We start from the raw sequence: 13,469 nt of genomic DNA on the forward strand, positions 1-13,469 counted from the left end.
TGGTCTGGAGTGGCCCTCAGGTCTCAGCATCCTACCTGGATCCCAGAGCTCCCACAAAGGCCCTTTTGTGTGAGGATGGATGCCAAATGGTTGCTGTTAAGGGAGTAGGCTGCGGGGGGGGAGGGGGGTGTGATGGTTACTCAGCCATCTTGCTGACATCGCCCTCCCAAACAAATTTAACACAACTGAGACCTAATACCAAAACCTGAAAGGGACAGCAGTAATACCTAAAACTGGTAACACTTCAAAATCCTGTTGGATTTATTCCAGGAATACAAGATGCGGTTGACACATTATAATCCATTTATTTCATAATTACAGAAAGGCAGAGGAAAACTATCCTCTCAATGGACACAGACAAAGCCTTTCCTGAAGCTTAGCGTCCAATCACGATGAACCTCAGCAAACAAGCATCTCGGGAGAATACTGAAAACACACTGTAGGTCACGGATTATGTGATGGCATCCCGGCTGTCCAAAATATAGTCTGGTTTACTCCTTAATGCTCTTTTGCTCGGGGCAATACAGAGCTGATTAACAAAGAGCTTAGTAACTATACACGAAGGCCCTCTGTTCAGGAAAAAAAAAAAAAAGCATTTCACCATCTCGACAAGCATTTCAGACATTAACAGTCTAATGGGCAACTTAAAACATAAGCAATGAGTGAAGTAAGTCAGTCGGAGAAGGACAAACATTATATGTTCTCATTCATGTGGGGAATATAAATAATAGTGAAAGGGAATATAAGGGAAGGGAGAAGAAATGTGTGGGAAATATCAGAAAGGGAGACAGAACGTAAAGACTGCTAACTCTAGGAAACGAACTAGGGGTGGTAGAAGAGGAGGAGGGCAGGGGGTGGGAGTGATTGGGTGACGGGCACTGGGGGTTATTCTGTATGTTGGTAAATTGAACACCAATAAAAATAATAATAATAATAAAATAAAATAAAATAAAAAAAGAAATATAAGGAAGAGAGTCTAGTAATGATGCCATGCAGATGCCAGCCATATTTGTTTCCCAATTTGTGCGTGGGGCTTGGTGACACAAAATCTGTGACTCTGAGTCCAAAGATAAACTCTTTTCCACTACCCTAGATTATCAGGACTGGAAAGGTACCTCTACTCCGCACAAGACACAGACTCTCAGTCAAATCTGACGATTTCCACGATGAACAACCCTTATGGAACCCTTCTCATGGGAATCCTGCTCCTGTCCCGGGACAGCCTTGGGAAGAGCCCTCCCCAACTATCTCTACCAGAGACCCTTCCTCATGGAGTCCTTCCCATTGACTCAGGAGCCCACTGATGCCCCCTGCCTCAGAGGACCCTCAATACTACCACTGATGAGCACTGAGTGGTTAAGTCTCCAATGATTGTGGAGTCAACATCGTGACCCTCTTCTACAAACTGTGTTCTCCAGTTACAGGCCCCACAAGAACTCATCCAGCGCCCTTGCTCTGAGTAGTAGAGAAAAGGGACTGCCACCAAGGGAGAAGTCTGTGAAGGCTCCGCAACAGAGAGCAACATTGTGCAGAAGCTTCTCCAGCCGTACAGCTAAGCTCACGTAACAAGCAGTAGGTTCTCTGGAGAATAAAAAGCCCTCCCTATGGTTATCTGTAAAAAAGCAGAAAAATATTTACCCAATAAAATATCAGGTAGAAAAGACCAGATGAAACTGTGGTTTTTTTAAAGCAATCCCTTTCCTCCTGTTCCTGCAGGTCCCCCCTCCCACCCCACTCCCTCTCCTCCCTGCCCGAGCAAAACCTGTGGCCAACAGCAGTGCACACACATGCAACACAACACCCTCGCAGCGTGTGAAGCTTCTCACCCACCAGGTCCAGGGCTCAGACCTTCTGGGGTTTATTCATATACACGGATTGGGAAGGGGGGGAGGGGGCTTCAGAGTATCAATCTGTGAAGAGTTTCACTTCTGCACACAGGTGCCAAGACTCTGAATCTCTGAAAGGAAGAAAGAAATGACCCTTGGCTCAGAGATCAATGGTAGTTAATTATTAAAAACACCAGCTACTGCATGCATGCCAAACTTTATGGCCCAGATTCCAGTAATGAAATGACCCAGAATCCTGTGAAAGCATCTAAGTCCAGGTGTTGCCAGAACAGAGGAAGGATGGATACAGCCAACCACTCTGTGGCCCAGGAGTCCCAGCTTGGAGGTCCTTGTTTCATACTCAAAGGACAGCTCTGCCTGCGTTCCCATGGTCCCTGCCAGGTTCTCCTTAGCTTTGGGAAGCTCTCTTTGAACTCCAGTGTGTGGCCCAGACTCCCAGGGCATGCATGTTTGCTTCTCCTAGAGCAGTCGTTCTCCAGAACAACGAATGCCCTCCATCTGCCTTCCTTCCCAGTACTGAGTACTCACCGCGTATCTGAGCACTGCCATGTAGAGGTGGATACAAAGAAACCTGGACCTAACCTCTGGCTTCTAGGAGCTTACAATTCCTCTGCCACTCTAAGTGAAAACCCCCCTGTAAAAGCTCCCATCATACCCTTCATCGCACTCACTCCCCGTTCATTACACTCTTGACAGAAACCCAGGAACCTCTCCCTCTCTTCCTCAGACCTGAAACACCTGGTTCAGAATCCCCTGTCTCTCTGCCAAGCTCATTGGACATCACTGGCTGTAAATTCTGATTCACCTACATGAAAATTGCAACGCTGAGGTCTTGGGATATCCTGGATGCTCAGAACAGAAATGGCTCATGTCTCCTGTTCCCAGGTCATTGGTCCCAGGGAGAGACTGGGACAGCCCTGTCCTCAGTGTGCTGGATGCCATCTTTTGATTCTTTGTCTACATACCAGCCCCTATAGCATCGTCCATGGAGGTCTCCCAGTCTCTCCTGTATTCAAACCCCTAATCTCATTCAGCACTCCTACCCTCAGATTATACTGAACACCTTCATAGGGGAGATTTATGGGGTCTTTCCACTTGGAACCCAAACCCATACTTTAACCCTCCCCCTCCCTGGCCTTGTCGTCTCTGGGGATAATGGATCCCTACTGCTGCCCCAAACCCAAAGCTAAGAACAAACAACCCTACAAGTAATTTCTGCTTCAGAGTGTAGTCTGAGGAGCACACAGAAACTGCTGAGAGTTCATAAATGAGGCTGTGGAGTCAGCATCATATCAGAGAAAAAATGTACTCAAGTTGCTAGTTCTGCAAGTAGTATTCCCTATCATCTTAAACTTTTAATAAATTCCTGTTCAAGTTTAAAGTTTTTGTATTAATAGGCCAATAAAGATTTATCGGCACATAGTACAAATATGCGTATGGTGGAAGCTCAACAAATTTCTTAAAACATTTCTCAAGTACAGCCACATTTTGCTCCTTCTCTAAAATTTTGACATTCAAAAATTTAAAAAATAATCATAGGATTATAGTCACAATGTTTTTTAGACATTGTTGCTTCTTCCTCTTTTTAGCACATCAGAGTTCCACCCACTAGTGCCATGACAATATAATTTTGGTGAGGATTTGGATGGTAATGGCAGTGCATTCCTGGGGAACGTGAAAACCCAAAGTTCCATGGTGAGAAAAACAATCCAACCGAAAAAAGACAAACAACAACAAACAACAACAACAACAAAAAACGCATCCACATCACAGAATACTACTCAGCAATACAAAAAAATGAGCTACTGATACATTGAACTTGGTTGGACCTACCTACATTGGGTTTAACTATCAATTTAGCTTTTTAAGACAGATCACTGACTTTAGTCCATTCTTCTTACATGAAAATGTAATGCTATGATTTCTCCCTAAGGATGGCTTTAGCTGCATCACACAAATGTTATGTGCTTTGTTCTCATTTTCAAGATATGTTCCAATTTTCCTCCTGATTTCTCCATCAACCTATGATTATTTAGAAATCTGATGTTTGGGATCCCTGGGTGGCGCAGCGGGTTAGCGCCTGCCTTTGGCCCAGGGCGCGATCCTGGAGACCCAGGATCGAATCCTACATCGGGCTCTCGGTGCATGGAGCCTGCTTCTCCCTCTGCCTCTCTCTCTCTCTCTCTCTCTGTAACTATCATAAATAAATAAAAATTAAAAAAAAAAAAGAAATCTGATGTTTAATCTTTAAATGTTCAGGTATCTTTCACATACATTTCTGTTTTAATTTCTAATTTAATTCCATTATGGTATTAGAGGATATTCTACATCATTTTAATCTTTTAAAAATGTAGTCAGACTTGTTCTAAATCCCAGAAAATGGTCTATCTTGGTGAATGTCCTATGAACACCTGAAGAGGTGTATTCTGGTTTTACAATACTCAACAAACAGCAATTAAGTCAAATTAGCAGAAACTATAGGTCTTACTCCTCAATATACTTTTTTCTTTTTTTTTAATTTATTTTTTATTGGTGTTCAATTTACCAACATACAGAATAACCCCCCAGTGCCCATCACCCATTCACTCCCACCCCCCGCCCTCCTCCCCTTCTACCACCCCTAGTTCGTTTCCCAGAGTTAGGAGTCTTTACGTTCTGTCTCCCTTTCTGATATTTCCCACACATTTCTTCTCCCTTCCCTTATATTCCCTTTCACTATTATTTTCTTTTTCATCTATGTTCTTCTAGATCTTGTTCCTCTGTATTTGTACTGATATTATGTCTTTTACATCAATTATTGAGAAGGAAGTGTTCAAACATCCACCAAACTGAATTTGTCTAATTTTTCTTTCAGTTCTGTTTTGAACCTTGATGCATAGAATTGAAGTGCACTAGGCACATAGACATTTAAGACTTGGGTCTTCTTGAGAAATTGACCTTTTATCATGTTGAGCAATCCCTGTTTAACAATGGTAATATTCCCTTACCCTGAAGTCTCCCTTCCCTGATAGCATTTATCCTCCAAATCCTATCATTCCTAGTATTTGTATAGCATGTATTTTCCATTGGTTTACCTTTAATGTAAGCTGAGATTTATTTATTTTTATTTTTTTATTGGGAGATTTATATTTAAAACGCATTACAGATAAACATGTAACAAGTCCTGTTTTTTATCCATGTTGACAAACTGTCTTTTAATTGGGATGTTTAATCTGTTTATATTGTTTGCTTATATAGTTCAAGTCTCCTACATGGTTATTTTTTAATCTGTTGTTCTTCTGTTCCTTCTTTCCTACTGCACTCTATAATAATCATGCACTTTTATGATCCATTATATCTGCTCTATTAGCCTTTGATTTCCTCATATTCCTTCTTATTCTTCACTGTTGCCCTAGAGTTTACAATATGGATGTTTAAGCTTCCAGTGTCCACCCTGAATTCACATTTTTACATATAATACAGAAAAATTAGACTGTATAATTTCATGTGCTCCCTCCTCTTCTTTATGCTTTTCAGAATTCATTTTATTTCTACACTATTACACACCCCATAGCACACTGGTTTCGTTTAAGCCTTACACATTGTTACCTTTTTGTAAAAAGTTAATAACCAAAATAATCTTGAAAAAGAGCAAAGTTGGAAGACTCACATTTCCCAATTTCAAAAACTTAACTCTAAAACTAGAACATCCAAGCCTGTGGGCTGCTAGAATAAAGACACACACAGATCAGTGGAATAGAATTGTCCAAAAACAAACCCATACACCTTTTAGGCAACCAATTCACAACAAGGGTGATTTCACGGAAGGAGTAATCTTTTCATCAAATGGGTCTAGTACACCTGAATATATTATCCAACAAATATGGACTCCACATTCTTCTCAAGCTCCCAAGGAGCACTCACCAAGACAGACCATATTAGATTTGTTTTATGGCCCAAAAAAAGGATAAAAAATCGTATAGTGCCTGCTCTCGGATCACAATGGAATTAAATAACAAATCAATAACAAAGATATCTGGAAATTCCAAAACATGTAGAGATTAAGCAACAGGCTTCTAAGCAAAACATAGATCAAAGGAGAAATTGAAAAAATGAAAAAAAATTTAACTTAATGAAAACATGACAACCAGAATTTGTGGGATTCAGCAAAAGCAGGGCTTAGAGGGGAAATTATAGCGTTGAATATATATATTAGAAAAGAAAAAGAATCTAAAATCAGTAAGTTTCCACTTAAGGGAACTAGAAAAAGAGCCAAGAAATCCAAAGTAAGCAGAAGGAAAAAAATGGGGCAGAAACCAATGACAAGGAAAACAGTTAATCAATAAAGATGGTCAATGAAAAAAAAAAACTGTTCTTGGAAAAGATCAACAAAATCAATAAGCCTCTAGAGCCAGGTTAGCCAAGAAAAAAAGGACACATTACAGTATCAGATGCCATGAACGCTAAAAGGCAATAAACAACTCTATGTCCACAAATTTAATAACATCATATGAAACACACCAGTTTCTTGAAAGACACACCTGCTAAAATTCATATGAGATGAAAGAGACTATCTGAATACGCCCGTATCTATAAAAGAAATCAATTATCAATAACCTCCTGAACAGAAAGCGCCAGGCGCAGATGGTCAATGAAGGTTCATCAATTGTAACAAGTGTGCACTCTGTTAAGAGATGTTGGTAATGGGGGAGGATATGTGTGGAGGGAGGGGACATATGGGGAATTTTGGTACCTTCCCCTCAATTTTGCCGCTAACCTAAAATTTTTCTAAAAATAGTCTTAATAAAAAAAAAAAAACCCCAGCCACGGGATGGAAAAAATATTTCCAAATCACATAAAGGTCTAGTATCCAGAGTATATAAAGAACTCTTACAACTCAATAAAGACAAATAACTCAATGAAAAATGTTTAAGAGTATCTATTAAACACCAGCCTTATAATTGATAAATAATTTCCTATATGTGCATGGGATCTATTTCTGTATTCTCCATTCTGTTACAACAATTTACACATATGTTACTATCCTGTAGCCATGGTATCTAGATTAATGTAGATTTATGGTAAACCTTGATAGTCTCCTTTTTAAATACTGTTTTGCTAGTTCTAAGTCTTCTGCATTTACATATAAATTTTAAATTGACTTGTCAATTTCTATTTTTAAAAGCCTGCTGGAATTTTGGTTGAGATTATTTAAATTTATGCACTAATTTAGGGAGAGCTGACAACAATTACTCTCCAATCCATGTGCATCGCACGTATTATATGTATTCATGCCTTTAATTCCTTCCAGCAATATTTTATAGTTTTCTGTGCAGAGGTCTTCACCTACTTGTAGAAATTATATTTTCATAAAAATTACATTGTTCCCATTTCTAATGGTTTGCTAATATTTGAATACAATAAGTTTGTACGTACTGGTCTTGCATTCTGAAGACTTGCTAAATTTACTTTAAATTCTAGCACATTTTCTACTGATTTCTCAGACTTTTCTCCATACACAAGCAGATCATATCTGAATAAAGATAAGTTATGTTTATTCCTTTACCATCTTAATCCCCTTAATTTCTTTTCCTTGTTGCACTGGTTGGAAACGGAGGACAATGTTGACTCTAAGTGACCAAAGAAGGTACCTTTGCCTCACCCTCATTCTGAGAGACAGAACAGTGTTTCACCATTAATTATGGTGATACCTACCTGTCGGTTGAAACAATTGTCTTCTATGCTAGGTTGCCATTTTTCTTTTCCATAAACCAGGACTAAATTTTGTCTTTTCCTGAATCAATCAAGTTGATCATAGGACTTTTCTCCTTTATTACATATACAGCAAATTTTGTTAATTGCTTTTCAAAGGTTAAATCTTTTATTGTTTGAAAAAGACCTACTTGTTCATTATATAGGATTTTTCTTTTTTTTTTTTTTTTTAAGTGTCCTGACCCTACATCCTCCAGAACTCCTTGGATCTCAAAGAAACCCTAGTTAGGGTGATGATGATAGCACGCTCGTTTGATGCAACCCTTCAATATTGTGAATAGAGACATGATATATGTATATACACACATATATACAGAAAAGCTTATAAGATTTATATATTATTTATATTTATAAATGTATATATTTATATTATTTATATTTATTATATATATTTAAATTCACATATAAAATTTTTTCAGTTGGCTCCTCGCCCAGCATGGAGCCCAATGTGGGGTTTGAAGTCACAATTCTGAGACCAAGACTGAAATCAAGAGTAAGATGTTTAACTGACTGAGCCACCCAGGCTTATTTTGTGGGTTTTAATTCCTATCATTTTCTTAATGAGCTTTGCACGTATGTTTATGAGGGATATTCTTTCATTTTCTTTTTTATGTTATGTAGAAAGACTTTGATTTTGGATTTGAATAAAGCTGGCCACAAAGTGGAAAATATTCATTTCTTCTCTCATCTAGAAGTTTGTGAAGAATTTATACAGCTTACTCATTAACTGTTTGATAGGATCTACCAGTGAGGCCATTGAGAGCCCTGCAGCATTCTTTGTAGGTGAAATTTAATTTTAATAAATATAAGGCTTTTTAGATCTTTTTTTTTTCTCTCGGGCCAGATTTGATCATCTGACTTCCAAAGGTTTTTATCAACTTCATGTAAGTGGTTAAATTGGTTGACACAGTTTCTGATGTGTCCCTTCCTTAAGCTTATTTATGAAGTCTGTAGCGATGTTCCTGCTTTATCCTTTCTTGGTTAGCCAGACTAGAAGTTCACCAACAATCTTTTTTAAAGCTTTTGGTCTCCTTGATTTGATTTCCTATTCCATGCATTTCATCTTTTATCTTATTTTATTCAATTTGGCTCTAATTTCTTTTTAAGCTTCTTAAAGTGGAGGCTGAGATCATTGAATTTGGACTTTTCCTTACTAATATAAGTATTCAAAGTTATAAAATTCCAAGAACTGCTTTAGCTCCATCGCAAGTTTCTACATCTTGCATTTTAATTTTCATTCACTTCAAAATATGTCCCAATTATCCCTGTGATTTCTTCTCTGACCTACGAAATACTCAGAAGTGTGTTTACTTTGGGGATTTTGTGATATACACGTCCTATGTATTTTCACACACATTTCTGGCACTTATTTCTAATAATTCTGTTGTGATCACAAAAGAGACTCTGAATTCTTTTGAATTTAAGCCTCATTTTTTTAAAAAAGATTTTATTTATTTATTCATGAGAGACACAGAGAGAGAAGTAGAGACACAGGCAGAGGGAGAAGCAGGCTCCATGCAGGAAACCCGATGTAGGACTCGATCCCCAGACCCAGGATCACGTCCTGAGCCGAAGGCAGACTCTCAACTGCTGAGCCCCCCCAGGCGCCCCTAAGCCTCTTTTTAAAGCCCAGAAAATGGTCTTGGTGAATGTTTCATGAACATTTCAATGTGTATTCTGCTGTTCTTAGATGAAGTGGTCTCTAAGTAGCAATTAGGTCAAATTGGTTGAAACTGTGGTTCAAGTGTCCCATATTTCCACTGATTTGGGGCCTATTTGTTAATGATTGAGAAAGAATTATTGAACTCTTCACGGATAATTGTGGCTCTAGTCTACTGTCAGTTCTGTCCATTTTTCCATCACAGGTTTTGAAGCTCTGCTATTACATGTTTGCACGGTTACATCTTCCTGATGGCTTGCCTGGTTATCATCGTGATACATCCCCTCTTAAAACGATCAATATACTGTTTAGTGTTTGCATAGTACATAATTTTTCATCATCTTTTTCTTTATATTTGAAGCATACTTCATATAGAAAACACAGTTAAGTCATTTTCCTCACAAACTCACCATTTTAACTGGCATGTTCATAGCAATAAGGTTTAATGTAATTATCAATACAGTTGGGTCAAATAGAACAAAATGGTAGCCCAAAACCTTCGTTCCATTTTTCCCTCTTATTCAGACTAATTTGAATCAACCAAGCATGTTTTACAATTCCATTTTATCTGCAGTATTGGCTTCTTAATTACTTTGCTTCACTTTTTAGCGGTTGCTCAGAGTTTATACTATTACCTTTGTCGGGTATACCTGCATAAGCATTAAGCCACCTCACACAGAAGATCTCAAGTGTCCTTCCCTGTCCTGCCCTCTGTGCTATTTTCTATAACTCTACATGTTTTAAACGCCACCATACATCTTTTAAAAATTTTTTTTGAATTCTATTCACACAAATCTATTTTTTTTGGTGTATATCCACGTTGCCATTTGGGATGATTTTCCTTCTGTCTAAAGAATTCAACATTTCTTGTGGGGCAGGCCTGTTGGTAATAAGTTCTTTGGTTTGTCTGAAAAATTATTTAGCCTCATTTTTAGTCCTATTCTCTCTGAATATAAAATTAAGCTTACAGACTTTGTCATTTAGCATTTAAAAAATACCATTTCACTGTCTTCTGACTTGCATTGTTTTTTAACAAGAAATCTCCATTTCTTCTATATTCCCGTGTACATAATTTCTCCTTGGCATTTTCTTCAAATTTTTAAATTCTAGTGTAATGTGGGTTTCAGAAGAATTTAGTGACTCATTACTTATCTATAACCCAGTGCTCATCATAACAAGTGCCCTGCCCTTAATACCCACCCCCCATCCCCCATCTAGTCCATCCCTCTCCTACCTCCCTCCATCAACCCTCAGTTTGTTCTCTATCCTTCAGAATCTTGTGGTTTCCCTTTTTATTTTTTCCCCTCTCATGTGTTCATCTGTTTTGTTTCCTAAATTCCACACAAGTGAAATCCTATGGTATCTGTCTTTCTCTGACTTATTTGGTTTAGCCTAATACACTCTAGTTTCATGTTGTTGCAATGGCAAGGTATATATGGATATATGGATATTTGGGCTCTCTCCATAGTTTGGCTATTGTTGATAATGCTGTTATAGACTTTGGGGTGCATGTGCCCCTTCAAATCTATATTTTATTTTTGTAAACTTTGGGTAAATACCTAGTAGTGTAATTGCTGGATCATAGGGTAATTCTATTTGTAACTTTCAATGTTCCCCTCATCACCAGTTTCAGCAATGTGATGTGGAGGTGCCCTGGAGTGGGTGGGGTATAACTGTATTCCTTACTTGTATCTCCTTGAATTTGTTATGTAGTTTTGTGATCTTTACCCAATTTTAAAATGATATTGCTAATAATGTGTCCAAGTATTCCTACTGTCCTTTTTGCTGTCTAATCTTTCCTTCTGAGATTCTAACCAGCATTTACATGGGGGCATGAGACTTTTTCCACAGGTTACTGAGGCTGTTTCCAATCTTATTTATAAGCTCTCTTTTAGCTCATTTCTATTGCTTATTCTTCACGTTCAATGATCTTCTCTTCTACGGTTCCCCATCTATTAACCCCATCTGGTGAAATTCATTGCAGACCACATATCTCCTTTTACATCTAGAAGGTACATCTGGTTCTTTTCAATCTTCCATTCTCTCTCATTACATCCATGTTTTCCTTTATCTATTTTAAGAACTTTCTTTTAGGATTTTGAGAGCGAGCGAGCATGAGCAGGGGGAGGGGTAGAGGGAAGAGCTGACTCCTCCATGGACCAGGGAGCCCAACGTGGGGTTCTATTCCAAGATCCTGAGATCATGACCTGAGCCAAGGGCAGACACTTGATTGAGCCACCCAGGCATCCCTCATGTTTTCTTTTAATCCTTGGATGTACCCACGATATTTGTGATCGCTTCAAAAAAAAAATCCTTGTCTGCTCATTCCATACAATTTTTCATTTCTTCTGATTGTTCTCTGACTATAAGTGACATTTTCCCACTCTGTGTATCTTCTAATAGCATTTTAGTGAAAGCTAAAGATTTTGAATTTTATGTGTAGAATGCTACACTTTTTGTTTATCTTAAAAGAGCATTATACTTTTTTCTGTGATATTAATAGGTTACTTATGGACCCTACGAAGTTCTGACAGGTCTCTTTAGCCTTCAGTTGAGGATTAGAATAGCTTTATTCCTAAGATAGGGTCCTACTGAAGTCTCAGCAGACAGCCCATGTTGCTAAGATTCTCTACTTGGTCAGACACCAAAGTCTCACAACCAAGTGCAAACTTCACCATCCATTTAACTCCCTTTCCCCCGTCATTGTTCCATACCATACTAGCCTTACAGAGCCTGGTCCCCCATATGCATAGCTTGGTATTCAGCTCAAGACCAAGAGATGCTTATGCACCTTTCTGGGGCTGTTTCGTGCCCCCACACACTTCCCCCCAGTTTCCAACCATACTGTCAGCTCTTAATTTCAATTTTTAATCTCCTCAGCTCAGTAGGACCCTGTTTCCTGCTTAGACTTCACTTCCCTATGCTGTCTTTCACAAAGTACCTTTAGGCAAAAGGCCAGAGCAATCATGGTATGTGTCTTCCTTCAAGAATCCTATCTTTCAGTGCCCATTATCCAAGATCTGAAAAGCAGGTTCATGTATTTTTCTTTTTATATATTTTTATGCTACAAGGACTAATCAAGTAGTAGTTATTCCCTCCTGACTAGAAACAGTGATATCAAATTGATTTTATACCCTTGAGTCATTTATCAATTTATTGCCCTTCAATTTCAAATTTCCCTTCATTGCTTGCTGTGAAGGAACTGAGCTGGGCCCTTAACAACTGGCAGGTTAAGCTTTGTTGGGAAGGAGCCTTGCAGAAATACTACAGGAGGAAGGGACTTCCCTTCCTGGTCCCACTGTGCTCCACTTGGCAAGTTGCTTTAGCACAGGCAGGCTTCACCGGCACTAAGGTCTTACAACATGAGTGGCTCCTCCAGTACCCAGCTCCTCTAGTTCATGGCAAATCAATAGCCCCCAGAAATAAGCAGTTTCCCTCAGCATCCCTCTTTACATAGTGAAATGCTTCCAGAAAGACACCATCCTTGGCGCAGCTTTCTCCAGCATACTAGAGGGCAAATTTCTGGCACATTCCGAAGTGAGTCATAGTAAGTCAATACTGTACCCTCCCCCAGTAAGGTCTAGATCTTAACCCTCATACAGGGAAGGGCTGCCTCTTCCTCGGGTGCTTGCTGGGTTTTTAATATTCATCTTTATTAAATTTTCCTGAAAGCACACATGAGGTTTCTGAATCAGAGCAGATTTCTTATTATGCTCCCTGCACAATCAACAGTCAGAATGACATTGGAGCATTAGTCTCCCTACATTTGCAATCCTGCAGAGTGATGTGATAAGAGCCAGATGGAAAATATATCCTACACAAGTGGCACACTTACTCTGGATTCAAGAGGTGAAGAAATAGGAATGTCCTCCATTTATAACAGGGAAAGGCTATTCTTCCTCTCCTGAGTGTCTCCTTGGAGACAGGATGCAAAGAATCTTTAATCCTTTGTTATGTAAATAAATATCTCCATGAGGAAGATAAACCCAGTGTCTAGGGCTTTTACAACTTAGAAAATTTCTTCAAGGCTTCAAGCTCCACCCCTTTTGAAATGTAAACAAGCAGGGAGATAATACTTTAACTCAGGTGCCTAGCCAAAAAAATAAAAAATAAAAATAAAAAAACATCACCTTGGCTCTGGGGAAGATAAGAGGAGCTTTATTGTATAGAAGCAATTAGCTCCACCATTAGAGAAACAAATGCCTGCAGAT

General features: G+C 38.8%; 1 long non-coding RNA gene across 1 annotated transcript; it reads right to left on the reverse strand.

The window, feature by feature from the left end:
• Window positions 1-285: 285 nt before the first annotated feature.
• Window positions 286-13,235, reverse strand: LOC144307008 (uncharacterized). The gene is made up of 2 exons (XR_013373967.1): window positions 13,094-13,235; window positions 286-569 (listed from the first exon to the last, which is right to left on the reverse strand). It is a non-coding gene; the product is annotated as an uncharacterized LOC144307008 (long non-coding RNA).
• Window positions 13,236-13,469: the final 234 nt, after the last annotated feature.

This window comes from Canis aureus, chromosome 38, assembly GCF_053574225.1.
Source record: "Canis aureus isolate CA01 chromosome 38, VMU_Caureus_v.1.0, whole genome shotgun sequence".
In the NCBI taxonomy this organism is placed as follows: domain Eukaryota; kingdom Metazoa; phylum Chordata; class Mammalia; order Carnivora; family Canidae; genus Canis; species Canis aureus.